This window comes from Pseudorca crassidens, chromosome X, assembly GCF_039906515.1.
Source record: "Pseudorca crassidens isolate mPseCra1 chromosome X, mPseCra1.hap1, whole genome shotgun sequence".
In the NCBI taxonomy this organism is placed as follows: domain Eukaryota; kingdom Metazoa; phylum Chordata; class Mammalia; order Artiodactyla; family Delphinidae; genus Pseudorca; species Pseudorca crassidens.
The window spans coordinates 128,130,830-128,149,845 of NC_090317.1; the positions used below are offsets into that span (position 1 = coordinate 128,130,830).

A 19,016-nucleotide genomic window follows, 5' to 3' on the forward strand; every position below is an offset into this window, starting at 1 on the left:
AGATTCTAGGGCAGGAGGTTCAAGGTCTCCATGCCAAGAAACCCCGGCCGAGAAGTGACAGATTCTGGTGATAATCCTTTACCATCACGCTTCCTACTTATTCCACACTGCTTAGGCCCTCTCCAACTCCGGGCAAGTGATTTCATTATATTTTGAACAAGGGATTTTTGTGAAATATATGTATTCTGGCCACAACAAATCCTCAGTTCTTTTTTGGCTGTTTTACAAATCAATCAAGAAATACATGCCAGGAACTCCAAAAATGGAGGCTGATTTAAAAAAAAAGTGCATTGTATGTTTTCACTGTATAGAGACTAACAATGTGAAAACAGAATTTGGCAACTGAGAAGAGCAAAAGTGCTTGGAATGCTAATTCTGTTTCTAATAGAACGAATTATTTGGGCAACTGGCTATTGCATCATCTTGTGATTTGGAAAATGTCTTCTTCATCCTTTACTTAGTTATGTCAAAGCCTGGCTGACGCTTTAGGGGTAGGCAGGGCCAGCTTCGTGGCTGTGTGACACTTCAGTGGCACGAGGCCCCATGCTCACGTGGGGTCCTGGTCTGGGGTTTAATACTCTGAAACTGCCATATGGACAGCTGTAATAATTTTATCTTTGAGTGTGGGACTTGAAAGTGAAGCCCGAGGATAACGGAGCACGGAGCTGGGGCCGGGAGGCTCCCCGGGGAGGGGGCTCTCTGCAGCCCACTTCCCTGTCTCCACCCAGGACTGATGCCGCCCTCTGCCCCGCGTGCGGGGCGGTGGCTGGGGTCATCAGACGTGCCCCACTTGCTGAGTCACGGTACCCCAGCACCTGTGGGGGACCCCCTGTGAGTGGCAGTGCCCGAAGCAGCGTGACATTGAAGGTAAGAACACCAAGACAGGTCAAGAGAGACCGCAGAAGCCAGGAAACTTCCTTTGTCCTGCCTCTGAACACAGGCCCCTGCATTTCCCTTCCACGCCATGCCTCACGCCCTGTGCAGCGGCTCTCTGTGTAGTCACACGTGGACACGTCTTTACACGGCAGTGTGCTGCACGCAGGTCCGAGAACGGGAAACAGCGTGGCTCATTTCCCCACAAACAATTCAGGAGGAGAGAATCCAAGGGCCAGTGTCTCCTCTGAAATTCCTAACATAGTTCTAGAGATGCTGCAAAATGTTAAACACTCCCCTGATGCTCTGTTGGTTTGGAAAGACGCCTCCTCATTATCTGTTGCCCCCGGTACAGCTGTGTGCAGACACAAGCTTGGGGGGCGCTGGGCCTGATGGCGCCCCATCATGCAGAAGTGACAAACGTTCTCGCCCCGGCCACATCTCGCTCCTGACTGCAGGCAGCTCTTCTGGTGTCTGACGGTGCGTCAAGGCGCAGCTTCCCAGAGGGAAGGGGTCCCGTGATCCCCAGAGAGAGGAAGCTGCACTGGCCTGGATGGAAGGCAGAATGGAAGTCAGGAGGTGCCCTGGGCCCGTCAGCAGTGGGAGCTCTGTGGACTCCCGCAAGGCCAGCGCCTGAACCAGGGCGGCGGTCGGGAGACAGAAGAGGCCAGGCCGTGCCTCTGCTAATTTCACTGAACGCATTGCCTCTCACTGATTTATGTGCCCAGCTCCAGGTCGTTCTTCTTGCAGCAGGTCTGTTCCTGCTTTCCTCTTCAGGTACCCGGGAGGATGGGCGTGACGCTCTCTCTCCCACCTCAACAACACAAAGTGCTGTTGGCATTCAATAAGATTGAAAAATATTTTGAAAAGGTATATTTTTTAACGTAGTTAAAAATCAGCAAAGCAGAAACATACTTCTGTATATTCTTACATCAGTGGTTCCCAACTGGGGCGATTTTGCTCCCCGCAGGGGATGTGTACAGTGTCTGGAGACAGTGGGGTTGTCACAGGTAGGACCAGGGGTGGGACTGGCATCTGGTGGGTGGAGACCAGGGATGCTGTTCAACACCCTACCACACACAGGGCAGGATCCAGTTCCAAATGCCAACAGTGTTAGAGTTCACATAACTGAAAAAAATATTTTCAAAACATGTTCCTGAGTTCCATTCCCCCAGCAATAATCTAGCATTCTTTCTTTCCTAGGAGAAGCCTCCATGAGTCCAAATTCAGAATATTAACTCACAGGAAAACACCCCCCAAAAGAGATACCCAGAGTTCTCCAAGTGGTTCTAAGGGGAACAAAGAGAAGAAATGCAGCGGCGCACTGGGGATCAGCAAAGGGGGAGAAGAGGGGAAGGAGAGCCCCGACCCTGGCTATACATGACACTCTCCGAGTCGTTGTGTTTTTTGGCCGTGTCACGTGGCTTGCCGGATGTCAGGTCCCCAACCAGGGACTGAACCTTGGCCCCTGGCCCTGAAAGCCCGGAATCCTAACTGCTAGGTAATCTTGGAACTCCCCTTTAAAAAAAAAAATTTTTTCCCCCTTTGGGTTTCCAGGTAGCTTTAAAAAATTCCGATGGGTGGGCCACATCCCAGACCAAAGAAGCCCAAATCTCTGGGGGTAGGTTTCCAGCAGTAGGTGTTTTAAAGTTTAGGGAACATGTGATTTAGGTGTGGAGGTGAGTGGAGGCCCACGAGCTGCCTCACGGATGGTTCCTGGGTTCTCAGGTGAGAAAGAAGGAGAGTTAGGGCGGGGCTGGCGAGCTGGAAGTTTCCACAGGAGCAGATGGCAGGGCAGGATGGGGGCCGTGTGGGGGAGGCCTGAGGCAGATGTGAGCGGAGAAGCCACACGGCAGGAGGAGGGTCCAACACCAGACGCTTCCTGCAGCCAAGGCGCGTGGAGGGCGGAGCCAGGCCTGTGTCATTCTGAGGCCGTGGTATGGGCAGAGTGGGCCTTTATTTCAGAACACTGCAACGCAGAGCAACCTTAGGCCCAAATAACAAAGACCCACACTCCCCTGGGGACCAACCCCTGGCAGAGGAAGCTGGTTCAAATTAGGGGGCTTGAATGGGGCTCACAGGGATACAATACTCTCCTACACGAGTTAGGTTGATTGAGGCCTGTGCAAACCCACTGGGCGCAAACCAGCCCCCAGCTAAATACTGATCATGGGTCGAGCCTCTCTCTCTCCTGAGCTAAGTCGTCTGGGGACCTACACTGTCTGCACTGGATTAGCAGTACAGAAGGTGAAGATCAAGTAGAAAGGAGAGGCAGGAACGAGGTCACCGCTGTCAATTGCGGAGGGTTCTCCTTCAGCCTTGCTTTAGAGTTAACTACAAGACCTGCCTAGCAGATCCTCATCTGCTGTTTACTTTGCTCAAGCTGAGCGAAGGGTTTCTCAGCCTTGGCACTGTGGCTATCTGGGGCCAGGTCGTCCTCCGCTGTGGGCGCTCTGCTGGGCACTGTAGCATAAGTAGCATCCTCGGCCTCCACCCACTAGATGGCAGGAGCAACCCCCTACCCATCTGTGACAACCAAAAGGTCTGCATATATTGCCTAATACCCCCGTGGATCTATATTTTCTGAACTGGGGAGGGTCACTCATATAATTAGATAGTTGTGAATTCAATGGAGTAGGTGGTGACCAGCATTGAAAAAATGAAATGAAAGTGGATAAACAAGAAAATGACAGTTTGTCACACATGGCAAGGGTAAGGGTGATTTCATGAGCGTTGGGGTTCGATGGGAAATGTGCTTCTGACTGTGGATGGCCAGGAGCGCATTTCCTATCTGGAGAGAAGGAAAGATAAAAGAGCTCAGCTAAGTGTGGTGAGGTTATAGCTGGAGGAAACCCTGCGCTGTAGTCTCAGGAATCAGGGGTTAACTGTGTAAGTCTCCCGTGAGAGCAACTCATGGAGTCTTTTGTAGGGTATTTGGGAGAGCTGGCCAAGCACACCATCACAAGGCTCCTCGGGCAGAAAGCAGGAAGACAGAAAAGACTAGAAGGACTGAGCCCAAGTGTAGACACGGAGTGATTAGGGTTAAGACCCGGTAGGATCAGGGTCACAGAGAAACACCTCAAAGAAAAAGCCAGTGTCTGGCACAGAGTTGCTCTACCATGTGCTGGTGTCAGGGTGGCTTATTTTGAAGATACTCTGTCTTCAACAGGTCTGTGTTAGAGGCCCCCTTTCACTTAGAGACAGTGTCTGCAAAAATTGCATTCTATTACCGCCTTAAAAAATTCTTTTACTGAGATACAATTTACATACCATAAAATCCACCCACCGTAAGTGTATAGTTCAGTGCTGTTGTTATTTCTTTGTATATTCTGAGTTGTACAACCATGACTACAAATGTAGTTTTAAAACATTTTCATCACCCTCAAAAGAAACGCGGCACTCATTGTCTGTCACTCCCCATCTCTCCCCTCCTACAGCTGGCAATAACCACTCATCTCCCTCCTGTCTCTGCAGGTTAATCCTTCCTGGACATTTCACAGAAATGGCATCAAATAATAGGCAGCCTTTTGTGTCCCAGCATAACGTTTCTGAGTTGCAACCACGCTGTAGCACGCATCAGTATTTCATTTCTTTTTATGGCTGACTCACATTCCATTGTGTGGAGAGACCACATTCTGTTTATCCACTCAGCTGCTGACGGACATCTGGGGTGATTCCAGTTCTTCTCTGAATAATGCTGCTGTGAACACTGTTTTAGGAGTCTGTGTGGACGTGTGTCTTCTTTCCTCTTGGGTGGCTATTTACCACTGGTCACACTATAACACTGAAGTTGTCGATTCAAAGAACAAAAAATTCACTACGTGAATGTTCTGCAGAGATACAAGGACGCCTCTGGAATTAGTTCTCGACTGTAGAACACAAGTTGAGGGTCTCGCTTCGTGAAATGAAAGGCTGTGCATTTTTCTCACATCTCTTCTTTTCACAGTCCATGTTGCAGCATGGGAAAAAATAACTTGGGGAAACAATTTGCTTACAAAGTCCGTGTGATGGGTACCAAAAGAGGGAATCATTCAAACCCATCACCCCGATGTCTCCCAGGCCTGTGAAGTTTGTCATTACCAGGCGGGGACTGATGTCTTCTCTCTGTGATGCCTCCTTGCCCTACCACGTAATTTTGTGCATTCAAAGTCATTCAATTTATATGTAATTAGTGATATCCACCACGCCCCTAAAATGTGCCTGTGTCCATACACAAAAACTGTGTACTTAACAGAATACAACTGAGGGAAAATTTCCACCCCTCACCATGAACGTTTCGGCTTTGCTGGATATCCCAGGGAACGTGGCAGGCAGTGCTTTGGGACAGAGAGCTTCCCATCCCAGATCCTTCCAAAACCAGGGTATTGGGGTATTTCTCGTTCTCTCCAGTCATCTGAAGCATCCCTTTTCCCCCTTCAGGCCCACCTCTTCTCTGATCTGAGATCTCAAAAGGACAGGAAGCAGCTCTTGGCTTGGAAAATTTGCCAATGTTTTTTTCTACCTTTAACACTGGAAAGCTTCAAATAGGAATTCCAAATAATCCCCAAGCAAGCCGTCAAAACACTCATCCATGGCAGGAGGAAACTAACCATTTTTTTTTTTTGGCACTGTGGGTTGCGGGTAAAGAAAGTTACTTGTATAACTACACAAGGAGGTAATTTAGGATACATTTCTTTAGGGTTGAACAAGAAGAATGCTCTGCATTAAGGAAATTAAAACTGCATTCAAAAACAAAAAACAAAATGCAAACACTGGAATTTTAAGCCGTCATTAAAAGTATGCCTTTGAAAAGTATTTACTGACCTAAAAAAATATTTTTAAGGCTAAGTAACCAAATCAGAATGCTAAGCTATTTAAACAGTGCGAGCCCCATTTTATTATTCACCTCCCCGCTACCCTCAACTCCGTCTGGACGGAACATTTTTTTCTGCAGAGAAAAACGACAGGCATGTCATGCACGCAAACGTTAACACCGGTTTTCTCTGGGAATCTTTACTTTCCTGGACAGAAAGTTGGCTACGCTTCGCTTTGTATTAGGAAGAGTAAACATCCTTTAACATCTAAGCGGTAAAGTCTCAGGAAAGTGGCAAACATTTCATCAGGAGGCTTAGTAATGAACCCGACCGTCTCCGATAACTCTGCGAACCCTCTCGCCACTACACCGTACCAGAGGCTTCTGAAGTTACAGTTATGGGGCGGCTGATACTAGGCAGGCAGCACACAGCAGTTCTAGGGCCCAGCCTCCCGCGCGGTCCTACTGGGGGTTTAATTATAGGGCTGGGTAGTGGGGAGCGGTTCTCAAACTGTGCAGCGGGAACTTCACCCTTTTGACATTCAGCAGAAATTCAGAGAAACCCTCCTGCGTCCACCGACAGGACGGAAAGCCCTAAACGTGTGGATGTGGCTTTTCCCTTCCTTAAATCCTCCACCTCCGTCCCCCAGTGCTACCACAAAGCACCCCCGGCCTCCAGGACCTTCCCCCTTAGCTCCCCCGCACCCACTTATCCCCAGACCCAGCCGCCACTCCCCCGCGGCCCAGCCCCTCTGCTGTCCCTTTCCCGTTTCCCCGCAGACCCCACTCCCCGCCCCAAAAGGCCCTAGGATCCCCGGGAGCAAACTGTGAGCCCGAGCAGTATTTTCGGAGCAGAAGATTTAGAGAGAGCAGGGCCAGCAGGCCTGGGGGGAGAGTCGACGGAGTTGGGGGGGGGGGGGGGGCGCCTCTGCGAGTGCGCCGCTCTTCGAAGGTCGTCGGTAACTCCTTCCCGGCGGCGCTGGGCGCTGGCGTTGACCTCTTAACAAAGAACAGGTTCGGCCGCCGCCCCTCCCCCGTCCCGGAGGCCGAGGAGGCCACGTGACCTTTCCAGGCTCGCCCCTCCCCCACCGCGAGTGGCTGGCGGAGGGAGGGAGGGAGTATGGGGGAGGGGAAGGAGTATGGGGGAGGGGAGATGGAAGGAGGAGGGGGGAGCCTGCAGTTGCGGCGGGAAGGTGGTCGCGGCGAGCAGGAGGGAGTGGAGGGCGAAGGGAGCAGGGGGAGGTGAAGAATGGGAGGTGAAACAGAGGGGTGGGAGGAGAGGGAAGGGAGGGGGATGGGGGATGGCAAGTAGAGGGGGAGGGGGAAGGGAGCAGAGAAGGGAGGGGGAGGGGAGGGGAGGGGAGGGGGAGGAGGAGGGAAAGTAGAGGAGGAGGGAGGAGGGAGCAGAGGATGGAGGAGGGACGGAAGGCTAAGGACAGGGGCGTTGGAACCCCATTCCAGAGACTCATTAGGATGCAATTGCCAATTTTTTTTTTTTTAAAAGCCAGACTGTATAAATTTACAGTTTCCTTTTCAGCTGAAGCAGACAATGTTAAAACACATTAGATTTTCTGTTTCGGAATGCAAATTAAACATAGCCGAGCTTTTGGAAGGCTTAATTAAGGGCTTAAGAAAATATGAGATTTAAAACATGGATACTTGAGTAAGGCAGATTTTAGTCTGAGGGGAAATGTGGCCTTTTTTTTTTTTAAACTTAAAAAGAAAATTGCTTAATAATAAAACGGCCCAAGCCTTCCTTGAACATAACAGGAAGTCTGCTTAAAAAAAACATTTTTTTTTTTAAAAACAACCACTTGTTCACAGACTGAGAGGGGGTGGGTTTAACGTGGAGGCTGGGTGCCCCGAGACCCAGCAGCGGAGCTGCCTGCCAGGTCATCATAGAGGGACCCCCCCCCCAACCCCAGGCTTGCTCACCCGCCAGCCCCAGCAGTCCTCAGCCCTTCCCCCTCTAGTCTAGCGAGGACTTTCCTAAATAAGCTGCTTGTCACTCGGTTCCCTCCTGTTCCCTGCTCCCGCCTTCAGCCCCAAAGCAAAACAACAAAACCAACCAACCAGAAAAGCCGCCGCCGCCTCCCCCAAACAAAACCCCAAACCCACCCCAACTCTGCATCAGCTGTTCTTGCGCACGTTATGTGAACTTCGTGGGCTATAGATATTTTAGGCCTTTAAATGCCATTCTGTGCACACAAAACTTAAAAATGGTCTGACACGGGGGAAAATTGGCAAACGTATAGTTCACAATCTGTTACCGTCACGTGAAGGCAGATTCAGGAAAAGCTCCACTGGCTCTTTCTTCCAAGCCAGGTTATGCAACGTCTTAAAATCCTTAAAATCGTCTGGGGACTTGTCTGAGAGAGGAAGAAGGGGGAGCCAGGAGGGAGAAGCCAGGATTTGGTTGCCACGTGTAAGTTTTCTGGGGGGGATGGGTCGTCGTGGGCGTAGCACATGTTTGGATTTAGTCAGCTATACCATTTCAGTCTAAAGAGCAAGAAGTGTCTGGCATTTCAACTGTCTGGGCTTTGCAAATTGGGAAGGAAAAAAAAAAAAAGGCCTCCTATGAACCTGAGAGTTTCTGTACGTACGGTCTCTGCGTTCCGGCCGCAGAGCAGTGGACTGGCTTCGCCGGGACTGCCATATCGGAGTAGCACAGACAAGGCTGCTTAAACACCAGGAATTTATTTCCTCATAGTCCAGAGGCCAGAGTCCAAGATCAAGGTGTCGGCAGCATTGATTTCTCCTGAGGCCTCTCTCCTTGGCTTGTAGACGCCACCGTCTTCTCCCTGTGTCCTCACATGATCCTTCCCCTGCGAGCGTGTGTCCTAATCTCCTCTTCTTATAAGGACACCCATCCTCTTGGGTTAGGGCCTACCCTAATGACTTCATTTTAACTTAATCATCTCTTTAAAGGCCCCCTTTCCAAATATAGTCATGTTCTGGCCTACTGGGAGTGAGGATTTCAGTTTACGAATTTTGGGGAGGACACAACTATGGTCCTAATAGGACTGAGGGCTTCACACAGGAGGAGGGAGAGAGGGTGGCTAAGGCACTCCCATCCCTTCTGCACCCTGGCCTAGGGGTGCCCTGTGGTCTCTCGGCACCTGGGCTGTGCAGCCTGGAGGGAGAAGTGGGTGGAGGAGGGAGGGACCTGCCCATGGGTGGTGCAAGGGCAGCTGCTAACTACCAGACCTGGGCCCTGCGCGCCTTCACCGCAGCCCGTGTGTCATCTGAATGTGCCGCTAGGGGTGAATTATTCCCGAGTAATATCTTTTTGACAGGAGTTGTATCTTATTCATGTTCGGGTCCCCAGAGCTTGCTAGAGAGCTGGGCACCTAGGAGGGAGCCTAAGGTATATCTGTGGAATAATCATGTGGATTTTCAAGATGTTAATTTAATCTTCATTGATCGTGATTACCAGAAACCACAAAGCCTTTTGTTGTGAAATGATTACTGGTAATTATTGAAAAGAGACAGAATTTTGTCTTTCTTCTTTGCTTTAATTGGGAAGAAATATCCCGGCTGTGAATGTTCTGATGTTGCTGGTTTCCTCAAGCCGTTCTCAAGAAGGAGATGTCCTAAGGCTGAAAAGTCTGTTGGAGCTCCGTTTCAAGGGACTTCGTTAAGCCTTGATCCCAGTGCAGGGGTGACTGGAAGGGGCTGGTGATCTCAGGGTGCTTCTAAACGTGCGCAGATCAGCCCTGCAGTTCAGTGTCGGCAGTGTCGGCAGAAGCAGCGAGGATTCGGTGAACCACAGACGTAATTCTGGAGACATTTTTGCTTGTGATTGTGTTGAAATGGTCTTGGAGCACTGGCTGGCTTGGTCACTGGTAGGCAGCTTGTCCTTTGCCTCTGGGGAAATCCATTCTGTCCTGGACACTCCCAGGGCATTGCTGACCTTCCCCCATACGCAGTTCAAGGAGCGCAGTGGGTTGTGTTGTCCCCTGAGGCTCTGGGGCAGAAGTTGCTGGTCACTGGGCGAAGCTGAGCGAGCTGGGTCAATCCGGCACCCTTCACCGTCCTGCCAAGCAGAACGATTCTAATCTGCTGCACCACGCGAGCACGAATCTACCGCCAGTAAGTCACTAGCAATTATGTATCTGGGCTGATGCAAAGCTTTGACCCAAAGTTCCTTTAGGTAATTAATGACAGGCCAAAGGTTGGGGAAAATGGCACCACTCATTCTTTCAGTCCTTTTGCTCCCTTCTAAATTCTTGGGTGTTTTTCGGTGTATTTTGCTTATCTTGTTTGCCTTTGCTCTTTATTTGGGAGAGGGCTGGAAAGGAAGTGTTTGAAAGATAGGAGTAGGAAATGAAAGGAAATTACTGCTTGGTGACAGCGCCAAAGAAAGGTGGAAATATCTGTAGTGGACACTGGTGGGTTTTGTCTGCTCCCATGTCCACCCCCTGCCTTATGGTTAACACAAGTCAAGTTTCCTTTAGGGAACACATGGCTATGGGTTCTTTTTTTTTTTTCTTTTTTGCGGTACGCGGGCCTCTCACTGTTGTGGCTTCTCCCGTTGCGGAGCGCAGGCTCAGCGGCCATGGCTCATGGGCCCAGCCACTCCGTGGCATGTGGGATCCTCCCAGACCGGGGCACGAACCCGCGTCCCCTGCATCGGCAGGCGGACTCCCAACCACTGCGCCACCAGGGAAGCCCCGGCTGTGTGTTCTTTAGGGAACTCTCAGGCCCTGTGATATAAAGCTCCAGGGGTAGACCTGAAGACCAGGCCTGGCCAAACAGCATTTCAAATCCCTTGGCTACAGTGACTGGTTAGGCAGAAGTTTGTGACCCATGACCTAGAGACAGCCAGATGTGGGCTTTTGCTAGAATTTCTAACAAAGAGATTTGTTTATAAATCCATCTTCATCAGTCCTTCAGACTGAAGACAGCACTGAGGCATAGAGAAACGTGAAGCCAAGGAGTGGAGAGAGAAAGACCATAGTAGGAAGCATTTTTTTTTTTTTTAACACAATTTGAGTTGCTCATGCTTGCCATTGGGGAAAAAAAAAATCCTGGCTTATTAGAATACTAACTCACCTCTGTTTTGTAGAGAATTAAAATGATATTGAATGCTATTTATAGATTCACAGAGATTCCCTCCTTTCTTCTTTCACTATGATGTATGATCTATGGGCATAAAAATGCATTCAAGATACATGTTTTACCAAATAATAGAAAAGGAACAATCAGCAATCCCTCGTCACGAAAGAGAACACTGCCAGTGGTCGCCTCATCGCCACCCATCTTTCCCCACTACAAGTTACCACTCTTTTGACTTTGGGGATAATCATCTCCTTGCTTTTCTCTGTAGCTTTACTCCACGTCTATACCCTTAAACAGAATGAATTTTCTATTAATGGATCGTACGGCGTGTATCTTGGGCGGCTTACATCTGTCACTCACCGTTACCGGCCTCATGTTCCTCTGTCTGCGTAGCTAGAGCTCATTCATTCTCAAAGGCTATCAGAGTGTTCAGCGGAAGACAGTGCCACAATGTATCCATTAGGGAGTAGTTTTTGTACCCGACGTTTACAGTAGAGAATTTACTGAAGTCAAGTCGATCGGTCCAACAGAGCTCATATTGGACACAAACTGAAATGTTACGTCCTGCTCTTTGCGGAAGCGTGATCCTGAATCAGCCCAGCCATCTGCCGTCCTTGGTCCACATCCAAGCTGCTGATGGCTGCTAAAGAAAAATTGCACAACTGAGTGAATTCATGTTACTACAGATCATGATCTTCAACCCCAGCTGGGCCCTCCTGAGAGCAAGTGATTCTGCGAGCCTCTCTTTTCTGTTCCATCCTCCAGGCCTAACTGCGTCAAAACGACACAGCTTTCTCCCAGCCCCTTCTCGGCATACTCTCAGCAGATGACCTTGCCTAACGGTGGTCAGTAGGGAGAAAGTCATTCATTTCTTAACTTGGCAATGAGGACTCTTACTTGCATCCACGCCCACCTTCCCTGCCATCTCTGGGGTCCAGCTGCCCTTCTTTCCTGGTAACACCTCCCCTTGTGCCCTCTCTCCACTTGGTAGCTCTGTCCTTGGTTCCCACTTCCCACCCCCAACCCCGAGTGTGACAATGTCTGTGAAAGGCCTTTGCCTTAATAACCTCATCTTCAGCACTCCTGCCACACTCCTGGGTCTTTTCAGGTCTCATCTGGATTATGACAGTCTTCCTACCTGGTCTGCGTTTTAGTTCAAGCTATTTTCCTCTACCAAAGTCAGAATATGTTTCTGAAATGCAAACCTGATTATATGAATCTGTGTTCATTTCCTAGGGCTGCCGTAACAAATGACCTGTAACAGGTGGCTGTACTCTCTTACAGTTCTGGAGGCCAGAAGACTGAGATCAAGGTGTCAGCAGGATTGGCCCTTCTGGAAGCTCTGGGGGAGAATCCATCCCATGTCCCTCTCTCAGCTCTGGTGGCCATCAGCTGCCTTGGCTTGTGGGCCCACCACTCTGATCTCTGCCTCCATCTTCACATGGAGTCTTGGCCTCTGAGTTTCGAACCTTCATTTCCTTTCTCTTTCAGGGACACGAGTCATTGGATTTAGGGCCCACTGTGAACCTGGATGATCTCATCTCAAGATCCTTACCTTAATTACATCTGCAAAAACCCTATTTCAAATAAGGTTACATTCTGAGGTGCCAGGAGTTAGGACTTGGACATATATTTTGGGGGCTGCTATCTACCTCACTACATGCCTCCTTGCTTAAAATCATCCAATGGTAGGTACCCCACTTCTCTTCTGGGTGTAAACTAAACTCCTCAGCCTGGAATACTTTCCCCAGCCTGTGCAGTCTTACCTGCTCTGCTGAGCACCCACATTCCTCCCCCTTCCTTTAGTCCCTTCCACTCTCATGCCTTACTAAGTCTCTGCCCAGCAATGCCCTCCCTCCCTCTGGACTCCCCCATCTTCCTCCAAGTCCACAAAGTGCCACGGGTAGACCCACAACTAACAGAGCACAGAGGTGAAAACCATTCCCAAAGCCAACCAGTGCGGTAGACGAGAAACGTGTGAAATTTTATATGGAATGTTGAATCCTAAAAAAAAAGTCCAAATATATCTACTCTTAAGTTACCTGTTGGTAGGGGAAAAAACCCCCAAAAGTCTTCATTAAAGAATATGATTGCTTATGAAAATGATAAGTGCAATTTCCCGTGACACAGAAATTACTGCTAACTGTCAAGAGAAGGGGAAATATGAATGTGGCCATGGAATTCGAAGATGTCACTGGTTATTATGGTAATATTTAAATGGAATTCTGTTTGCACCTTAGGGCAAAATAACTGGACTGTGATGTTGAACAGTCTAGATAATCCTGTGTCTTAACAGCCTATTTAAATTACAGCCCTGTTTACTTATAGGACTGAATGGCCAGTTGGACCAAAAACTGTGGTTAGTATGGGGAGCAATTTCTGGAACTTCAGGTCATGAAGGAAAAGCAGATTTGGCATCTGGTAGGTGCCAGCACTGTAGGCACAAGACTCGCCGTCAACACTGTGTTATGCGTGATGTTTTATGGCTATTTGGTTTTATTCCTTTTTTTTTTTTTTTTTTAAGAAGACATTGGGAGTAGGGGTTTATTAATTAATTAATTAATTTTTGGCTGCGCTGGGTCTTCGTTTCTGCGCGAGGGCTTTCTCTAGTTGTGGTGAGCGGGGGCCACTCTTCATCGCCGTGCGTGGGCCTCTCATTGTTGCGGCCTCTCTTGTTGCGCAGCACAGGCTCCAGATGCGCAGGCTCAGTCGTTGTGGCTCACGGGCCTAGTTGCTCCGCGGCATGTGGGATCCTCCCAGACCAGGGTTCGAACCCGTGTCCCCTGCATTAGCGGGCAGATTCTCAACCACTGCGCCACCAGGGAAGCCCTATTCCATTTTTCTATATTTCTATTAAAAAATTTTTTTTATTGGGGTAAAATATACACAACCCCAAATTTACCATTTCACCATCTTTGCACAGTTCAGAGGCATGAAGTACTTTCGCAGTGATTTTATTTCACCTTCCTGAGGAATTCTAGAGTGCACACAGCATAACTTAAAACTGGCTTGCAAGTGCAGACACTTGGCAGTCTATTCTTTTTTAAACCTATGAGAGAAAGAAATCTTTATGTCCAATAATACTTTTGAGAATCTGATGAACTACTTTCTTGGTGGCCTCCCACTACAGAGAGAAGAAAAAACTAGTTTATAAACCTATGGACACGATGCAGGCTATTGTTTTTTCAGTGCATTTTGTGCTTTCTATTTTGGAGTGAGCTTTCTGGTTTGTAGCATAAAAGAATCTCAAAGTGGGCAAGACGTCAGGAAAATAAGACTAAATCATGGTACCGATCCAAATGGAGAGAGCCTGTGAGAACCTGATGAGTATCTGCGGGATTCTGGACACCTTTCAAGTCCTCCTAATGCCTTCACTTGTAACTGAGGCTAGAAGCTGAAATAACAAGAGAACTTTGAAAATTCTGGTGTCTCCGGATGGGGTGGAGTTATTTCAGTCTTCTGGAGTTTGATGTTCATTTGGACATATTAACGTGCACACGATTAAAACAATTTGTTTTGTTCCAACAGAAAGATAACCCTCATTCTGCACAAAACATCTTTTGAGCCATCATTAAATAACGGATCGATGAAGTGCTTCGAATCTTCAGCTCAGCAAGTGAATTAATTTGAAAAAGAATGACATAAAGGTTCTCTGTTCTTTCTGTGAGGAAGTTTCTCCCAAATGATTTTTCAAGATGAGCAAATGAAAAAAAAAAAAGCATAATTGCAGCTGTCACTAGATCATTTTCTCCTTCATTTTTGGGGTCTATTCTTACTTGTTCGAATTGTGTAGACAGCTTTGATCATGCTGCCGTTGCCAAGCAATTCACTCATCTGCTGAGTCCCCGACTGCCAAACCGAACTGTTCTCTCACCAGACGATACTCTGTTCCACACAATCCGATTTTCATCCTGTGCTTTGAACTCTGTTACCACTGCCTTAAGAAGACAGAATACTTTCGGAATTTTTTGACTATAGGAAACAGAACACATGAAGCTTGGTTTTCACAACTTGGATTTTTACGTGGATTCCCAGACAGCTCTCATGTTCTAAAATTACTCTTTGGTCATCTCACTATGTGTTCCCTAATTCTGCACTTCAGTGCTTCTAGAAGGGCTGCCCTCCTTTCCCCCGAAGGCGGAAAGGACACAGTCAATATGTCTTTCCCCTGCACAGGAGTAAGAAAAATTATCTGTAGTCCATTTTTATCATGACTCTTGTGTGGCCTCTTTCTTTTCTGTGGAAGATGTTTCTAGTGCCTTGGTGGGACAACACACTTTTTTTTTTTAAGAGCAAAACCTTCTTAAAAGGAAGATTGCTTCTGCGTTTCAACTTCCGGACTCGTTGGTGGGTGATGGCATTGCTGACTCGTGCTGAGGGGTGCAGCCTGGGCTTCTGCATGACCCCTGGCAGCCCTTGGGCTGGATGAATTTAGCATTAATTGATTTCCCAGGCCAGTGAGTGTGCACACACCAGCAATTTTCAGAATCAATGAAATAATGAGGTGAGGCAAGCAAGCTGACTGGAGGGCATCAGAGACCATCCCCTCCTTTTGCTGCCTCCCGCTTGAATTTTTACTAAACAGGGGCCAAGGAATGGGTGGCCAGATAAATTACAGGACACCTAGTTACGTGTGAATTTTGGACACACAGCGAAGGATGTTTTAATATCAAGTACGTCCCAAACATTGCTTGGGATATACTTAGAATGAGCCGAAAGCCTGTTATCTCACATTTCACTTGAGTGAAGCTGGAGCCTTCATGGAAAAACTCTTTATTTCCTTTTCTCTTCTCACTTATCATGCCCTTTGGACCTACAGGGACCAAGTGACTGTTAAGCTGTTGAACTGTGACTAGTCTGAATTGTTATGTGAGGTAGACTTCTAAGGCTTCCTATGAAGAAAAAAAAAAGACACCAGCTTCCTAAGACTTTAATATGAAGACAAAAAGTTTCTCATTAATAACTTTAGTATCAATGTTAGGTCATATGTTGAACTCGTACCTTTTTGCATCTACTGGGCTGAAATATATTATTAAAATTAACTTGTTTCTTTTTCATTTTTAACACGGCTACTAAACCATTTAGAATTATATACGTGGCCTGCATTCTATTTCTGTTAGACGACATGGCTTTAAAGCAGGGATTGGCCAACGTGTTTTGTCAAGGGCTGGATGGTGACGCTTGTGAGCTCTGTGGTAGACAGATAGGATCTTTGTTGAAAATTCGCAACTTCATCCGACCTTGTAGCCTTTGACGATATGTAAAACAAAGGGATGTGGACGAGTGCCAATAACACTTTATTTATAAAAATAGGCGTGGCTTATTTGGCCCAAGGGTGTAGTTTGCTGATCCCTGCTTGAGAGACTTGGGGGTTTTATTTATAATTTTTAAATGAAGTATCTGCATGACTCTTAGTCTCATGATTTGGACAGAGGGAGAAAATACCTGTAAACGGACAACCTATCTTTCTCAAGGTGGTCTGACTACTAAATAGGAAATTGTTGACAGTTTACTGCTTTTTTTTTAATAAGGGAGAAGAAAAAGCATGGGTACAGCCACTCACATGGGGGTTCTTCCTTGTGTCAAAGCCTCCTGGATACCCACCCACACGGGGAAGCGTAGGTCGGCTCTCATCCATTCTGCAGAGGCAGTGAAGGCCCGGGATACACACTGTGTCCCAAGTGCTGCAGAAGTGTGAGGGTATGCTTCACCCACAGTCCACGTGAGAAACAGCAACTCCCTCTAACAGATGTTAAAGACAGGAAACAACACACTTGGGGGCTTTCATGCCGGTAAAGCGAAAGGAATATTTACAAAGGGCTATAGGCGTAGTAAATCCCTTTTCTCACCCAGTTAAAACGTTTTATTTACTGAGAGCATGGCATGATGTAATTTTATAAGAACTGACTTCCATGTGATTGGGAAATGCCCTGAAATGTAAACCCTTTCAGGATCACATTAAAACAACAACAACAACAACAAAAAACCAGTGACCGGCGCAGATGTATTTTGGGAGGTGGGCTGGGGAACGAGAGCCATCCGTCGCGACTGGTAAATAAATGAGGTGCTTCTATGTTTCTTTTACTGACGAGGGAGGCTCAGAAGTAGTTCTGGAATAAAATAGTCATCCATGAAAGTGAAATCCCAAGAAGTTTATAAATTAAAGTTTGATTTATTACCTGATTCATGCTCTTCCTTTCAGGGCTGAGGGAAATTGGAAACAGTTTATGTCCCTTCAGTTTTGCAGTCCGTGAAATGTGCCTCAGTGACAGTGTTTAAGTTGAATTTCCATTCCCATTGTTATTTTTCCTTCTGGCACTGGTGTGTAAATGTAATTTCGCTGCAACTGAAGTACTTGCTTAAGTAGCTGGGAACTCCTGTGGGATTAGGTTAGGGCTGGCAACGGGGTGTACTTTTCAGACAGAAGAGTTTACAGCCTTTGGGGATTCCAGTAAATGGCTTGCACACAAGTGCCTATCTGAGGGCACCTGTTCCATCTCTTGCTTTTCATTACTTTGTCAAAGATCTCGGTATTCTCCTGGAAGAAAAGAAAGTAAAATTTAGTGGATACCACTGTGTAAGGGGCACTTAATGTAGGACTTTACACATATTTCACTATCAAAATTACCCCTTAGTATTAAAATACAAAATCTATAGTAATATAAAACATACAAAATACTTGGTAATATAAAGTAATACACTCCCTTCAAAAATAGTCCATTTTATTCTCTCCCTAAACCGTGTATCATTAAAACTGCCTTCCAAGTGATATAAACTGAGGCACAAATCACCAGTCTAGTAAGTTCTAAATCATCTGTTGCCTTTTAGAAATTGCTGGTGGGGCCTCTGTTCAATACAGCTGCCACTAACAAAATAATGCCGGGCTTTGACAGGGGCAACTGTGTTAAGCTACTCCAGGAATGCAATGTACTGAATGTTGATGTCCTCCTCCTAAATTCGTATGTGGAGATCCAACTCCCAAGGTAGTGGCATTTGGAGGTGGAGCTTTTGACAGGTAATTAGGTCATAAGGGTGGAGCCCTCATGAATGGGATTAGCGCCCTTGTAAAAGAGACACTAGAGAGTTCCCTCTCCTCTCTCGTCATGGGAGGACACAGGGAGAAGGTACCTTCTATGAACCAGGAAACAGGCCCTCACCGGATACCAAATCTGCTAGCACCTTGATCTTGGACTTCACAGCCTCCAGAACAGTGAGAAATAAATGTCTGTTGTTTACAAGCTGCCCAGTCTATGGTACTTTGTTAGAGGAGCCCAAAGGGACTAGGCCAAGGGACTTTCCCTTAAAATGATAGACCCTAATGGGTCCTAGGGCCAGGGGGTGTGTTTCAGCTGCAGTGGGTGTGCGTGTGTTGCCTGCAGGTCGATGCCAGGGGTCTCACCTGGATGGGCTGTCTCAGCCTTGTGCAAACGCCACCACAAAAGCAGCCTGCCCCCAGACCTGTCCCGTGCCCCTCCAATGCAGTGAGCCTCCACAGCAGCAGGAGGCCGCCACACCTGCCTGGCCACTGACACCTGTGTCCACTCAGTAGATTCTAGGAGCTTCCGACGTCAGTACAGAATGTGCTTCCGGAGCCTTTAAAATAGTCTGAGATTCAGTTAAGCATCATGCCCTGCATTTGGCCATGACTTTGTAATCTCCTTTAATCTAGAACAGTCTGTCTGCCTTCAGTTCTTCTTTTACGCCACTGACGTTTTTGAAGAGTCCTGGCTTGTTGTCTTCTATAACGTCCCATGGTCTGTATTTGTCTGCCTGTCTCCTCAGGATTCCACGCAGGTTGGACACTGTTGGCAAGAACACTGAAGAGTGTTACTGCGTCCCTTCCATTGAGTTATACCGGGGGATCTAATGCTCAAGGTGACTTTCTATTGCTTTTGCTGAGCTCGGTTAGTTGGTTAGGGCTGTGCCCACTCCATATCCTTGTCATGCGGGCACCTTCTCTCCTGTGTAAGGAATGAGTCAATGGGGGCCAGGGGGGTGATATTTTGGGACTGTGAAGATAGGGTCACACCCAGCCCCTAACTGTTCCTGTTTGAAGTACTACACTGCTGGTTACAGAATGGTGAATTACTAATTTGATCATTTCTTTTATACACTATTCTTTTTTCATTTCCCCTCCAGCTTTATTAAGATATAATTGACACATTAACACTGTGTGAGGTATTCTGCAAGTTCTTTGCTAAAATTTTCTTCTCTGTACCCCAACTTTTGTGCATTAGAGCCTCATGGTTTTTTTTCTTTTTTTGGTAATTTGTTGTTGTTGTTTTGGTTA

At 47.4% G+C, this 19,016-nt stretch overlaps 1 long non-coding RNA gene across 1 annotated transcript in view; it reads right to left on the reverse strand.

Moving 5' to 3' along the window:
• Positions 1 to 11,374, reverse strand: part of LOC137216781 (uncharacterized) — a 45,453-nt gene extending 34,079 nt beyond the window's left edge. The window contains exon 1 of the long non-coding RNA XR_010939855.1: positions 11,087 to 11,374. This is a non-coding gene — a long non-coding RNA (uncharacterized lncRNA). The remainder of the gene's footprint in view (positions 1 to 11,086) is intronic.
• Between the last annotated feature and the right edge of the window lie 7,642 nt (positions 11,375 to 19,016).